Source organism: Vicia villosa, unplaced genomic scaffold (genome assembly GCF_029867415.1).
Source record: "Vicia villosa cultivar HV-30 ecotype Madison, WI unplaced genomic scaffold, Vvil1.0 ctg.000397F_1_1, whole genome shotgun sequence".
Taxonomy (NCBI): Eukaryota; Viridiplantae; Streptophyta; class Magnoliopsida; order Fabales; family Fabaceae; genus Vicia; species Vicia villosa.
The window spans coordinates 671,170-687,050 of record NW_026705178.1 but is presented as its reverse complement, the minus strand read 5'-3'; the positions used below and the strand labels follow the sequence as shown (position 1 = coordinate 687,050).

General features: G+C 39.3%; 1 long non-coding RNA gene across 1 annotated transcript; it reads right to left on the bottom strand.

The window, feature by feature from the left end:
* Nucleotides 1–3,978: 3,978 nt before the first annotated feature.
* LOC131627709 (uncharacterized) lies at nt 3,979–4,669 on the bottom strand. The gene is made up of 2 exons (XR_009291554.1): nt 4,557–4,669; nt 3,979–4,242 (listed from the first exon to the last, which is right to left on the bottom strand). It is a non-coding gene; the product is annotated as an uncharacterized LOC131627709 (long non-coding RNA).
* Nucleotides 4,670–15,881: the final 11,212 nt, after the last annotated feature.

Below are 15,881 nucleotides of genomic sequence, written 5' to 3'. Positions count from 1 at the left end.
AATATCGGATAAGCGCAAATAAACGTTGAAACATAAAAGCAGAGTAGTATTAAAAACCGACCAAACTGGCCGGGATATCCAAATATTACAAACATTATCCGGGCATCGCCCCATTAAAAACATTGGCACGCAGGCCACAAAACATTGGCACGCAGGCCACAAAACTGGCACACAGGCCACAACCAATGGTAAACTGATCAGACGTCACCATCCTCATCCTCGGCACCGTTGTCCTCACCCTGGGGCTCCTGCTCATCTTCCCAGTCCTCGAACTCCGGGTTTGATTCAATTCGCCCGTCCACAACCTTATTATATGGACCAATGCCCCTCGTCACCAAGCGCGGGTTGAGGACTTTCAGCTGATCCACTGCAGCTTTGAAACCAACCCCCAAGGTAGCAACACAGTCGACCTCCAGCTCCCTCACCTTGACCAGAAGCTGAGAGCGCGTCACCAAAGCTTTCTCGTCTTCATCCTCCTCGGCAGCAGGGAGATGAGACCTCTCCAAATCAGCAATTCGCTCATGGAGCCTTTTTCCCTCGGCCTCCAAGTCCGCGACCTTGTTCCGCTCTTTGACGAGGTCTTCCACTATGCCGCTCTGGACCTCATACTTGTCTTTATAATTTTCAAACTCATGCTCCAGCTCATCATATTTGGTCTGCAGAGCATCATAGTCCTTCTTGGGACAGACATTTTGAGCATTGAGGGCCAAAGCCAAGGCGGCCACCCTCATCATCCCTTCGAGGTCCTCGGACAAATCCTTGTCTCGAGCCGCCCGGTCTCGCCTGACAATGTGCCTCACCTCCTCGCGCTCGAGCAGCACATTCCTCTTTGAGAAAATTCCCATGTGCAGAGTACAAGAGGGCAGCACTATATCTTCCTCGGAGGGGTTGTCGATGATAAAAGGACGAAGCTCCGTGGTCCCTTCATTCTTTTGCTTTTTTCCGGCTGGAGAACCACGCGAGGTCGTCCCAACTGACGAAGGAGAGCCACTGTCAGGGACACCCGCAGCAGCCGCCTTGACCTCCTCGACCTGCGTTCGTTTCACGGACACCTTGACGGCCCCCTTGTTCTTTGCCCTCATCTTCACAATTTTGTCATGCAAGTCGGCCATTTTTCCTGCAAAATAAAGAGTTAGAACCGAAAAGATATTGCTCGAACAAGTAATAGCTATCTCACCTAACAAAATCATAGCGTCCCCGTAACTTCCGCACTCGAGGACAACTTTGGTGTTGATGTACCGAGGCTCCAGCATGGGGCCTCCATCTTCCTCGAACAGGGGATCCCCGTTAGGATACGTACATACAGCCGGTCTAAACCCGTCCACAAAAGATGTGAACCGCTGGTACCCACCTGTATCCCGCTCATTGAGATCCTCATCCCGGAAGATGTAATAGTCAGTCCCACGCTCGAAGTGATCGGGCTGCCACTCCAGTGGGAACCGAGCAGAGGGACCCACCTTCTTCACTCCATCCTCGATATACTCGCGCTCCTCGAACAAGTGGTTCTCGGCCTCGGGGGTAAGTGGCTTAACCAAAAAATATCGACTCTTGAAATGCTTGATAGAGTCCTGATAAATGGCGAACAGCTTCTTCGGCTGCTTAAACGACACCCAACTCCACTTGCCGTCCGGATCACGCAACCTCTGCAAATGAAATACCCTAAAGAAAAGAGGCAGAGTCGCTTCGACCTCCAGAAAACCGCATACAACTTCAAAGGCCCTTAAAAACGCGAAGGCGTTGGGGTGAAGCTGGGACGGGCACAGGCGCAACCAACTGAAGACGCTCCGCTGTAAACAAGTGAAGGGGAGTCGAAGGCCGACCTCTTTAAAAACAAACTCGTACATAGCAAAGCGAGGACCCGGGAATTGCGAGCAGATCCTCTGGTGAGACCTGGGCACAAAGGCACCCCAAGAAGGCTCCTCGTCCTGGTCAAGGTCCTCGATAACATTAAAAGCTTCCTTAGGACGCGCCGAGAAGCGCGATGCAATCGTTCTCGGAGCGACGGCCACCCATTCTTCAAGTGCCCTCGGGGATGTCTCGACGATGGGAATGTCCCCTTGCGAGCCAACAGCTTCATCCCCGTCTGAAATGTCGAAAACGATATCGTCCTTGTTCTCGTCGGCCATTTACCTGAAAAGCAGAGGAAACAGTGAATTCGACTGGTCAAATCCACCCTTTCACCGCAAGTCAAGTGAAAGGGCGAGGAAAAGGGACGAAGAAAATTCCCCCAATCACCGAATGACCGACGAGCTAAAGCACCCTCAGGGTAAGGTCGGCAAACCCATATCCTCACCGGGACATGCAACCCCTACTGCTCGTGGCATTCAAACCACTCCTAATTAATCTTAAAGGCTAGACGTCTCATTCAAACGTTCCTGCTCCGCTTACTCAAATATCACTCGGCGAACGCGTGGGAGAAACGGTTATTTCCTAGATCTACTCGGCTAATTCATGAATCCTGCTCGTTGCACTCACCACTCATGCCCGCCGCACTCAAAAGACATACTTAAAACTTAAATAAAGACATGAAGGAGACGAGGAACTTACTTGAAGAAAACGAGGAAGAGATGAACGAGACGAGGAGGAGACAGTGAGCGAATCTTGAAGTTTTGAAAAATGTTAAGTGACAAATGAGTGATCTCCTCACTCCTTATATAGGGAAAGAAGGCCAAAGGGTGTCATGATGGCCTAGGCAGCCTAGGAGGCGCCATCATTGCCTGCACCCCAAAGGCGGCTCCATCCACGAAAGGAGGCCACGTGTCCCAAAACATCTTGGGAACTCCAAAAGGCGCCGTCTGCTTTCATCCCTAAAAACGGCGCAGCAATAATTACAGCCTGTACAGCTGACACCTGTCAATCACGCTGACAAGTGACAACCAAAACGTGTTAAAAACCGAGACAACGTCTCCCCGGCTCCCTTGGACACTGGCCGACCTAAGCCCTCGAGAAGCCCAGCATTGGAAACCGTTGTCCGTGCTCGGCTAACCTCCTGGTTAAAGTCATCACCCTTATAAGACTAATGACTTGGGGGGCTCCTGTTCTGGACTGGGCCGAGCAGGCCCAACCCTTGTTACCAGCCGAGCAGGCCCAAATCCCTTGGGCTCAATTACTGGGCAACCGTCAAAGGTTGCCCCCGCGCGAAGACTCTAGCCGAGTAGGCCCAAATCATTTGGGCCCACTTACTGGGTAACCGCCGAGAGTTATCCACGCGCGAAGACCACGCGTCACGTCTCAGCGAAGGATTCGGTCAACCATCTCCGAACCCTACGCCATGTGCATCCAGAACGTGAGTCTCCTGCTGACTCAGCCCTAGCACGGGACGTTCTGGCAGTTTCCTAACACGTGGGCCTCCAATTGGATCTGGCCCAATTAGGGAACCTTGGCCCAGCGCTGGGGGCTATAAATACCCTCTTTCACTAGAGGGTCAGGTATTCAATTCTTCACTCAAAACCCTCATTCTCTGATAGCTACTGACTTAAGCATCGGAGGACCTTGCAGGTACCCCCCCATCTTGCTCTTCAAGCCAGATACAGCCGCCTTGACGATTCTTCTGATCAGGTACGATCAATCCCTTAGACCTTTTATATGTTATTTCCCTTATGCCCTTATTCATCTTTCACCTTAAAAATCTATTTATTTTAAGGGTCATGCTAACATGTGCCCTAAGGGCACATGTTAAGAGCTAAATGTAGAACTTTTTTCTAAAAAATTGTGCATTATTTTCATAAAAAATTTATAATTAATGTGTTTATTACGTTTTCCAATACAAATTTACTATATTTAGGTTTCTTAACATGTGCCCCAAAGACACATGTTAGCTTTATCCTTATTTTAATTATTATTATCATTATAACTCAATTATTTAAATTTAAATAGTTTGAATTATCACCTTAATCCAACACTACCCCCATATCATACCACACATACATCACATGAATTCACAATAAATTATTTTAAAATTTTGTTTGGACTATGTACTAAAAAAAAAGTATTATTTTTATTTAATTTGAATGGTAGCCATAGCCATAAAGATAATATTTGTACATAATTTGTAGACATAAATGTGTTATGCTCCGCAGCAACATAGATTTCCTTGACAACCATTATGGTAACGAATACCCTTCCTTATACAACTCTTATTACATTCTTCAGGATGATTTGGACATATAGTAGGATCTTTCTCACAGTCTTGCGGTGAAAAATCATTAGTTGTTTCTGTTATACCATCCACTTTACATGTGCCTATTATTATATTCAGAAATTAATACCACATATATATAAAATTTATAAATATTAGAGAATTATAATTATATTAACTAATATATATTTTTCAGGATTTTACTACAGATTTAAAAGAAAAAAATAAAATAATTGCAATTGTTTTTATATGCATTCTTTTATGTTTTAACATAGTATTCGAACATCATAAAATAAAATAGCATTCTCATAAAATGATTTATTTGTTTATATGTTTTGATAGAGATACAATTACACTATAACTAGTTTTAAATCAAAATCTAAATCAAAATAAATTATGAAAATAACATGTATGATACCTTGAGTGAAAATGGAAACGATACACACAATTGCAATGAAAATAAACAGATGGTTGATATGGGTAGCCATGTTACCTTGATAAATCATCAACAAATGGTTATGGGCTATCTATATAGACAAGTAGTGGAGTTATCAGTTACTGGAATCAATTTTAAATAGGGTTAAATGGGATAGTTTGTTTTGGTCAAAAAGAAATATTTGATAAATTCTTTTAATGTTAAATGCGTTATTTTGGTCAAAAAGAAATATTTTATAAAAAAAATTAATATTTAATGCGTTATTTTTGAAAAAATAATAATAAATTATTTAATTTTAATATAAAGTACATTTGTCCGTTTCTCTTTTATAAAAGACACTTGATTCAACAAATGTTAATATATTTATTTTTCATATATTAGTCAAATAAATCAATTTTTATTGACTCAGCTGTCTCTTATAAAAAATAGTAGAGGTAATATTTACTATACCAAATCTCTATTTTAATATTTAGTAGATTTATCATTCGATAAGACTATTGACTAATTTGGATGCCAATATCATCACTATAGACTAACAAATGAAAATGGTAGTTCACTTCATGTAAATTTTAAGAAGACAATTTCTTATCTAAGAGAAGATTGTAACATTCCTTTTTCAGTATTAGTGTGCTAAGCCTGGAAAATGTTCTTAATGTTTAATACACCATACAGTGGTATATATAACCTTTGAAATTGATGTTAGATGACAATTAGGATTTTTTTTACTAATACGCCAAAAATATGAAAACAATATACCTATATGTCCCAAGTTAAAAAAAATAAATTAATGTGTCACTTTTTTAGGAAAGGTTCGTCCAACTATTGCATGATCATGTGAAACTGTTTTTTCTCAGTCGTGGTTCGGCCAACCCTTGACCGATCTTGTGAAGAGCTTTTTTTTCTTTTCATTTTTTATTTATTTGAATTAATAAATAATATTTTAAAGTATAAATATTAGTAATAATTATTTTAACTATTAATTCATTTTAATATAATATTTAATTATTATTTTAATAATATAATAAAAATAGAAACAACATATTTTTTACTTTTTTTCTAGTAAGAGACTTAAACAATTTTACAAAAAAAAATATTTTTTCTTTGGCTTGACAAAATGTGTTCTAGTGTGACAACGGGTAGGTTTTTTACGACACCCCTTGCCCAGCTTGGGTTCATCGTTTGGTGGATTGTCTTAGAGGAGAATCGTTGGCAATAATAACAATTAATTGGATAATCTACCTTGTCATCTACACTTATCATCTTAATTTTTATGATGATCTATCATCATAAAAATTACAATGATAAGTGATGATGACGAGGCAGATTATCCAATGCCTTGTTGTTATTTATATTTAACTATAATCGAAGATATCGATGTATCGAAGGAGCTAGACGAATAAACCACAATCTATATGTAATAGAACATGAAATGAACGACGAGACGCATGCAATCAGAAAACAATGGTTTGTTTAAGTTGGTTTTCGATAATAGTTATTTTTCAGATTATAGACTTCTTCATCAATTTGAATGCTTGTATTTCTTTATTGAGGTGTTTGGAAAAACAAACAATCTACATATTATATAATAAACTCTGGGTGTACTTTTAACAACATTTATCTATTGTAACCGTGATCAAAAGTAATTTATGTTTTAAATTATTTGCTGCAGATGGGTTTCAAACCCAATACCTACGTGTATATATCAAAACGATTTATAAGAATAACCATTGTGATATGTGGTGCGCGCCTGCCTTACAATAACAGTTTCCAGACCGTGGTTGAAACGAAAAACTTACAACTCACACCCTACTTAACACAGTATGGAACATGTAACACCCCATAATTTCAGTTCATTAATTTAATTTGGATTTAAATTAAATAATTGGAATTTTAGTATTTTATTTAGATTTAATTGGAAAATGATGGAATAAGGGCTATTGGGCTTATGGTGTGATGTTAGTAAAAGAGGGGTGCTAATTGGTTAGGCCTTTTACTAAGTTGTGATATTTTATTTTATTTTATTTTCATAAAATAAGAAAAAGGAACCATTTGGGGAGAAAGGAAGAACACGTGAAAAGGGAAAGAGAAGAGAAAGAGGCAAGAACATGAAACCAGAAGGAGAGCATTCAAGAAATTCATCAAGGTAAGGGGGGACTCTTCCTTTTAGTACCTATCATGTGGTCTTAGGTAATAGGTAGAATTATGTATGGATTGATTCAATTAGACATTGAGATTGTTAGGTTAGGGTGTTATAATTGGTTTGAATTGATGATAATTGTGTGAACTATTTGGTTAATAATGAGTTTAAATGATGCTTTATGGTGTATAATTGAATGTATGATGATTATATGCCTGTATGTGATGTCTGGAATCGTTTTTGGGTGAAAAGGGTGTGAAATCGCAGGGTCTGTCACAGACTTGGGGTTTGCTGAAATCGCAAGTCCGCTGAGCGGAGGGGGTCCGCTGAGCGGAGGTCCTAACGTAGTTCGCTTCTGTTGGACGTTTCTAGAGGTCCGCTAAGCGGGGGTCTGAAGGATTTCGCTTCTGCCTTGCGTCGCTGAGCGAAATTTGCTGTGTGTGAATTTTTCTAAAACTTAAAAACAGCGTATCTTTTGATCCGTGAATCCTTTCTTAGTGCCGTTTTGGGCGTTGTGCAAGTAATTAAAAGTTTTATATGATGAATGATGAAATTGCATAGTATTAGAGTACCACATTATCTCATACAAAATTCATATCCTTGTTATCATCAAAACTAAGAATATTGATCAGAACAAATCTTGTTCTAACAATCTCCCCTTTTTTTATGATGACAAAAACATATATAAATGATATGAATTTGCAATCAGAATATCAGACGGCTAAAGACAATTACACAGTTATAGCATAAGCATATAGACAATGTGTGAATGTGTCTCCCCCTGAGATAAATAATCTCCCCCAGAAATAAATACTAGAAGAATTTTATAAATAAAAGACTTCCCTGAGCATTTCAGTAGAGATGTTCACATATGCTTATATCTTCAGAACATTCACAGCTTCTGATTCTTGCTTCCATAGGACAGCTTCAGAACTTGAGTTTCCTAGATCTGCATAATATTCATAGCTTTTGATTCTTGCTTCCATTGGACAGCTTGAGGGCTTAAATTTCTTCTTGAGTCATTTCATGCTAGATTGTATCAGAACATTGTTGAATGTACCAGAGCATCATCAGAGCATCTCTACATCCTGAAATGTTACAAAACAAACTAAACGACAATAGTCAGCATGAATGAATCAGGACATAAAATATGTATCAGAGCATACAGACTGCATCCGATCATATATAATAAAGCTTAAACAAATATATCAGAGCATATAAGGGCCAAGAATAAGTTAGAGCATATTCTATCATTAGAATATCATAACATTCTTCCTTCTTGCTTCTGATTCTGAAGCTTCATAGCACTCAGCTTGCTTCAGTTTCCAAGAGCTTGATTCTTTATAGAATTGCTTTTCCTCATGGTTTTGCTTCTGGTGTTGAGCCTTTAAGATTGTCTTCAATCCTGCAAAACACTTAGAAACACAGATCTTGCAAGTTCTGTTAGAAATGTAGGGACTTTCTTCCCAGTAACTGATAATATAAATCAGATCATTTATCACATTTTCTCCCCCTTTTTGTCATAACATCAAAAACATAAAAGATTCAGATGAAAAACAAAACAAGCACATAGAAGAAAAGGATGATTGTCATTAAGCTCATAGAAATAGAGGTTCAGAAGTACAAGAGGAAGGGAAAAAGAAGATGCAAAAACAGATGCAGCAAAGCAAAAGAGAAAAACAACTAAGACTCAATCTAAGATGACCCTAGCTTCGACATGATCTTGGCCAGCATATCATGAATCCCACTGTTGCTCTCATTCTGCCTTTCCATGAAAGCACGAAACTCAGCGTTGATTGATCTCTGCTCATCCTGGTTCTTCTGAATAACTTCCAGAGTCCTTGCAAGACAGGAAGGTTCATCAGAAGAAGCTTCACAACTTCTATCCACATGAATGGCACTGTGATCCGCAACTTCCATAGTTAGATCATTTGCAGGATTTTCCTCAAACAGGAATTGTTTCAGCAACATGATCGTCAGCATCTGCTTCTTACATAGAAGCATCTCCATACTCTGCAGCAGGAACCTTAAAATCTCCATTCTCAAGTGCCTGGAGAATGGCAGCAAGATTCCTAGGAGCAGAAGGTCCTTCAACTTCTGGTGAGTCAACCACTTCTGGAATGACCAAGCTTGGGTCTTCCACAGAAGGATTTTCCCTCAGAAAGTCAAAGAGAGTCCTGAAGTCTCCAAGCAAAACAGGATATTGAGGTCTTCAGACCACAATATCCCTGCAAGAATTAGCTTCCATTCCAGCAGCAATTCTTGCTTTTTCCAACTCATCCACAAACGGCTTCTCCTCAGCAGCAACACTGTTTCTGAGGGGATGATAGTAGATACCATTATCACCCTCCAGAAGATAACCAGCATAACCAGGGGCAGCAGCCACTAGTCTCTTCTGTACTCCCATTGCTCCTACTTGAAAATCCTGGCGAAAGCTTCTCCAGAGGTTTCTCGTAGAAACATCATCAAGACCATTGAGGAAAGCATCCTTCAGAAGGTCCAGACTGCTAATCACCTCATGTCTGAACAACTCCAGGCAGATATGGGGTTCAGGTTCAGGTGGGTTGAAGGTGAATTTGTAGTCAGGGTAGAGAAGGCAGTAGGGGTTGGATTTTCTAGTAGGTAGGGGATGGGATAGAGAAGGTGGAGGTGTGGTGTTTGAGGAAGATGGGACATCTGTGGGGATGATTGAGGATGGAGGGATATCTGTGATAGGGGTAGGAGAAGAAGGAATTATTATGATGGGGGTTGATGAGGATGGTTTATTAGAAGGAGTTGGGGGATGGATACTTAGAGGTGTAGGGTTTAAGACAGGAGTGGAAAAGAAGGTGGAAGAGGATTTGGTATAGAGAAGTTGTTTTGTGGTTCAGAAGGAGGTGGTTGGGTAGAAGATTGAGGAACAGAAGGAGGAGTAAAAACATGTCTGGTAACTATTGCAGAAGGAGCATTTGCAGATCTGGGAGTGCGAAAAGAATCTCTGATCTTCTGCTGCCTATATTCTGGAGTGTTCTCCTTGTCAGGATCATAGGTGACCCTCTACTTCTTGGCTTGCTTGACCTCATCTTCTTGAGCCTTTCTTTTTAGCCTAGCCTGTTGTTTCTTCTGATCCTTCTTCTGAAGATCAGCTTTGGACAGAAGTACTCTGCCACGGATCCAAGCAGGATCAACTTCTGATTGTTTCCTAACAGAATCTTCCAAGTGATGCTTGACAGCCTTGTGAAGTTCTAGATGGAACAAAGTGACAAAACCTTCAACAGGAACTCTTCTTGACAGAATGTCAGGAAAGCTTGTACCAACAAAAGATACCGTCTGGATGAGATCAAGTCTGAACAAATCCACACCGTTGAAGACGGGACCTTGAACCAATCCAAGAAATTGGGACGCATCAAGGGTCCTGATGGAATCCAGCAAATTGCTTTCAGTCAGAATGTCAGATACCATTCTGGCGAAAGGAATAGTGTTCCTTGGAATATGAGGGTACTTTGCCCTTTCTTCTTCTCTTGACTCAACAATAGAAGTTTTCAGATTCTCAAACAGAATTTGAGAGATGTTGAGTTCTATCTTTCTGCCAATGCATAAGAGAGTATACTTGTGATCCGGACTGATGTAGGCGGAGGAGGAGAATAACTTCTTTCTGTGGTAAAGAGAACCCAGAATAATCTCAGCCCATACTTGATAAAACGGCCTTAAAGTACCCGTTTTATGAGACTCAGTTCCAAAAGCAAGAGAGATTTGTTGTTCAACCTGATACCAGTTAACCGTTCCAAGTTGAGGACCGGTGCAACCTTCTTCATCATCCACAGCAGATTCATAAAGAACTTCCAGTTCGACAGTGGGAATCATGCATGTTTTCAGAGGGGCGTACCCATACTTGCGTAGAAGAATCTGAGTAGAGGTGAGTCTTTCTGCTGGGCTTGATGAACTTGAAGATGAATACATGATGATTATGCTTGAGTTCAGATTAGAAACTAGGGTTTGAAGGAAACAAATGCAGAGAGAGAGGTACACAAACGGAGAGAGAGTGAAAAAGATGAAATGAAGATGAAGCGGGTTATTTAAAAGGTTTGAAAAAGAAATTAAAATTAAAGTAAAAAGAAAACTGTTTTAAAAGAAATGATTAAAAAAAGAATACATCAATATGCATTTAATGAGAAATGACGTTAGGAGAGATAATGTGACAAAGTGAAATGATTTGCACAGTTACCTAGGGCGGCGTCTCCTCAACTGCACGCTTTTTACCAACCGTACAAACACGTGTTCACCATCAGAAACTAATTGATGACAGCTGTGTTGTTCTGAATAGACTTTACACCTTCTTATTCTGATCACTGCTTCTAATTTTCATTCTTTAGAAATGATCTAGTTCTGATAGGATCATCTTTCTTTCCAAGGATTACATCTTCTGAATGAGCTGATGATAGTCTAGATGATTTTCTGATTGTTGGCTCTTCAGAAATCTTGAGATTCTCTAAAGATGCAGCAACTTGATCTTCTGATCCATTGCTTCTGAGACTTTCAGCTTCTGGAGCTTTGCTTCTTGGTTCTTCATCTTCTGATATGTCAATATCTGTACCTGCAAAATTCTCAAACTGCTTTGGTTTTTCAAGACCAAGCTTATCATCAAACCTGATATTGATTGATTCTTCTACAACCAATGTTTCAGTATTGTATATTCTGTAGCCTTTAGAGCGTTCAGAATATCCAAGAAGAAAACATTTTTGTGCCTTAGAATCAAACTTACCAAGGTGATCTTTAGTATTCAGAATAAAACACACACATCCAAAAGGATGAAAATATGAAATGTTGGGCTTTCTGTTCTTCCACAATTCATAAGGAGTCTTATTTAGAATAGGTATTATAGAGATTCTATTCTGAATATAGCATGCAGTGTTTATTGCTTCTGCCCAGAAGTGCTTAGCCATATTGGTCTCATTGATCCTGGTTCTGGCCATTTCTTGTAGAGTCCTATTCTTTCGTTCAACAACTCCATTTTGCTGTGGAGTTCTAGGACAAGAGAAATCATGGGCAATACCATTTTCTTTGAAGAACTCCTCAAAGAATCTGTTCTCAAATTCGCCACCATGATCACTTTTGACCTTTATGATTTTGCACTTCTTCTCAGATTGGATCTGAGTGCAGAATTCAAAGAACAATGAATGAGACTCGTCCTTGTGTCTTAAGAACTTTACCCATGTCTAGCGGCTATAATCATCAACGATGACTAATCCATATTTCTTCCCTCTGGCAGATGCTGTTTTGACTGGGCCAAACAGATCAATGTGCAAGAGTTCTAACGGCCTTGAGGAAGAAACAACATTCTTAGACTTGAATGCAGGTTTGGAGAACTTTCCCTTCTGACATGCTTCACAAAGAGCATCTGATTTGTATTTCAGATTAGGGAGTCCTCTGACAAGATTTAGTTTGTTAATATGAGAAATCTTTCTCAAACTAGCATGTCCTAATCTTCTGTGCCAGACCCATTGCTCTTTAGAAACAGACATAAGGCAGGTTACCTTCTGATTCTTAAGTTCTTGAAGATCTGTCTTATAAATGTTGTTCTTTCTCTTGCCTGTAAATAGGATTGAGCCATCCTCCTGACTTACAGCCTTGCAAGACTCTTGATTAAAGATTATGTCATAACCATTGTCACTCAATTGACTTATGGACAATAAATTATGAGCTAATCCATCTACTAGAAGAACATTAGATATAGAAGGAGAGTTACCAATACTTATGGTTCCAGAGCCAATAATCTTGCCCTTCTGATCTCCTCCAAACTTGACTTCTCCAGCAAATTTAAGCACCAGGTCTTGGAACATAGACCTTCTTCCGGTCATGTGTCGAGAACACCCAGAGTCCAGGTACCATGACATGTTTTCCTTTGTCTTCTTTGCCGCCAATGATATCTGCAACGGGAATAATCTTTTCCTTAGGTACCCACAATTTCTTGGGTCCTTTCTTGTTAGTCTTTCTCAAGTTCTGATTGAACTTGGGTTTAGCATAATAGTTAACAGGAGGAATAACATGATATTCTTTAGGTTTGAAAGCATGATATTTCTTAGGTTGTGTCACATGCTTCTTGGTGTGTACAGTGTTAAAACTTTGTGCATGAGAAGTGAGCCTAATATCATGTGCATGGCCATATTTGAACTGATCATACAAAGGTTTGTATGTGATTTTCAAATCATCAACGGGTTCAAATTTATGTGAGGTATCAGCCTCATAGCCAAAACCAAACCTTCTGTTTCCAGAAACACCATATATCATAGAAGCAATATGACTTCTGCCAATACTTCTAGATAAGAACTTTCTGAAGCTCGAGTCATATTCTTTCAGAATATGATTGAGACTAGGAATGGATTTTTCTAAACCAGAAGGAGATCCACTATCTTTGGATAATTTTAAAACTTTTTCCTTCAGTTCAGAATTTTCCAACTTCAGCTTCTTAGTTTCAAATTCAAATTTCTTTCTCAGCTTTTTGTATTTGATACTAAGGTGAGTCTTGAGTTCCAGAAGTTCAGTTAAACTGGAAACTAATTCATCTCTAGATAGTTCATAAAATACCTCTTCAGAATCTGATTCTGATGTAGATTCTGATCCATCATCCTCTGTGGCCATCAGTGCAAAGTTGGTTTGCTCGCCTTCAGAGTCTGATTCTGATTCAGAATCGTCCCATGTTGCCATAAGACCTTTCTTCTTATGAAACTTCTTTTTGGGATTCTCCTTCTGAAGTTTTGAACATTCATTCTTGAAGTGTCCATGCTCATTGCACTCATAGCAGACAACTTTTTTCTTATCTGATCTTCTGCCACCAGAAGATTCTCCTCTTTCAGGCTTCTTTGAACTTCTGAAGTTCTTGAACCTTCTTTGCTTGCTTTTCCAGAGTTGATTAACCCTTTTGGAGATTATGGATAGTTCATCTTTTTCTTCTGATTCTGATTCTTCAGAATCTTCTTCTTCAGCCTCAAAAGCGTTAGTGCATTCTTTAAAATTAGATTTTAATGCAATAGACTTACCTTTCTTTTGAGGCTCGTTTGCATCCAGCTTTATCTCATGGCTTCTCAAGGCACTGATTAGCTCTTCCAAAGAAACCTCATTCAGATTCTTTGCAATCTTGAATGCAGTCACCATTGGACCCCATCTTCTGGGCAAGCTTCTGATGATCTTCTTTACATGATCAACCTTGGTGTAGCCTTTGTCCAGAACTCTTAATCCAACAGTTAGCGTTTGAAATCTTGAGAACATCTTCTCAATGTTTTCATCGTCCTCCATCTTGAAGGCTTCATATTTATGGATTAGAGCAAGAGCTTTAGTCTCCTTGACTTGAGCATTTCCCTCATGGGTCATTTTCAATGACTCATATATATCATAGGCAGTTTCCCTGTTAGATATCTTCTCATACTCAGCATGAGAGATAGCATTCAGCAAAACAGTCCTACATTTATGATGATTTTTGAATTGCTTCTTTTGATCATCATTCATTTCTTGTCTGGTAAGCCATACGCCAGTAGCTTTAACTGGATGTTTGTAACCATCCATCAGAAGATCCCATAATTCACCATCTAGACCAAGAAAGTAACTTTCCAGTATTCAAAGTTTTCACCATCAAATATTGGTGGTCTAGTATAACCATTGTTACAATTTCCATTGTATTGCTCAGAAGAGCCAGATGTGGATGTAGGTGCGTTTGTTGGAATTTCACCAGCCATCTTTTACTGAAGCGTTTTTCTCTTCCTGAATCTTTTCTAAACACGGTTAAGTGCTTGCACCTTAGAACCGGCGCTCTGATGCCAATTGAAGGATATAAAAACACTTAACAAGGGGGGGGGGGGTTTGAATAAGTGTAGTTTAAAGACTTATAAGATAAAAACAACTTGCACAAGTATTTTTATCCTGGTTCGTTGTTAACAAAACTACTCCAGTCCACCCTTGACAAGGTGATTTACCTCAACTGAGGATTTAATCCACTAATCACGCGAGATTACAATGGTTTTCCACTTAGACAACTTCTAAGTCTTCTAGAGTCTTCTGACCACAACCTGGTCACTCTAGGAACAATCTGCTTAGATACCCTTTAAGACTTTCTAGAGTATACTGATCACAACCTGATCACTCTAGTTACAAACTGCTTAGACACCTGCTAAGACTTGCTAGAGTATCCTGATCAACAACCTGATCACTCTAGTTCTTACAACTTAATGTAAATGAATTCTTTTAAGAGTTACAATGCTTCTTATAAAGCTATAATCACAACTGTGATTTTCTCTTAAGTTTAAGCTTAATCTCACTAATATATTACAACAACAATGTAGTGAGCTTGATGATGAAGTTTGAGAGCTTTTGAATTTGACAGCGTTTCTGCAAGTTTTGGTTCAGAGTTCGTAACTTTGTTTCTCATCAGAACTTCATATATATAGGCACTTGAGAAGATGATCGTTGGGAGCATTTAATGCTTTGCGTAATCCGTACAGCATTGCATTTAATGTTTCACTCTTTTGTCAACTACCTCGAGCCTTGTTTTTGCTGTGTCTACTGACGTTGCCTTTAATAGATTCTAACGTTCCTTTTGTCAGTCAGTGTAGCCTGCCATCTAGTACTTGCTTCTGATCTGATGTTTGTGTAAACAACGTTTGAATATCATCAGAGTCAAACAGCTTGGTGCAGAGCATCTTCTTGTCTTCTGACCTTGAATTGCTTCTGAGTGTGATACCATGAGAACTTCAGTGCTTCTGCTTCTGATATCAAGTTCTTCTGATGCTTCCATAGATCCATGTTCTGATTCTGCTTGACCATCTTCTGATGTCTTGCCAGACCATGTTCTGATGCTGCATGCTGAACCTTCTGAGTCAGTGCTTCTTGCGCTGATTTTGTGTATACTCTTTGTATAATTCCTGAAACGGAAATTGCATAGTATTAGAGTACCACATTATCTCATACAAAATTCATATCCTTGTTATCATCAAAACTAAGAATATTGATCAGAACAAATCTTGTTCTAACAGTTATTGAATCTAAGATATATTTTAGAAACAGACTTTGTTAAATAGATTTCAACAATTTAATTGTTTGAAAGCTATCCTTGAAGATAACCTTCACTTTCACTTGGTGTCTCGTTTTCTTGAATAGGTATGTTTATCCTCTCTTGATCTCCACATATCATTTCAAGAGTG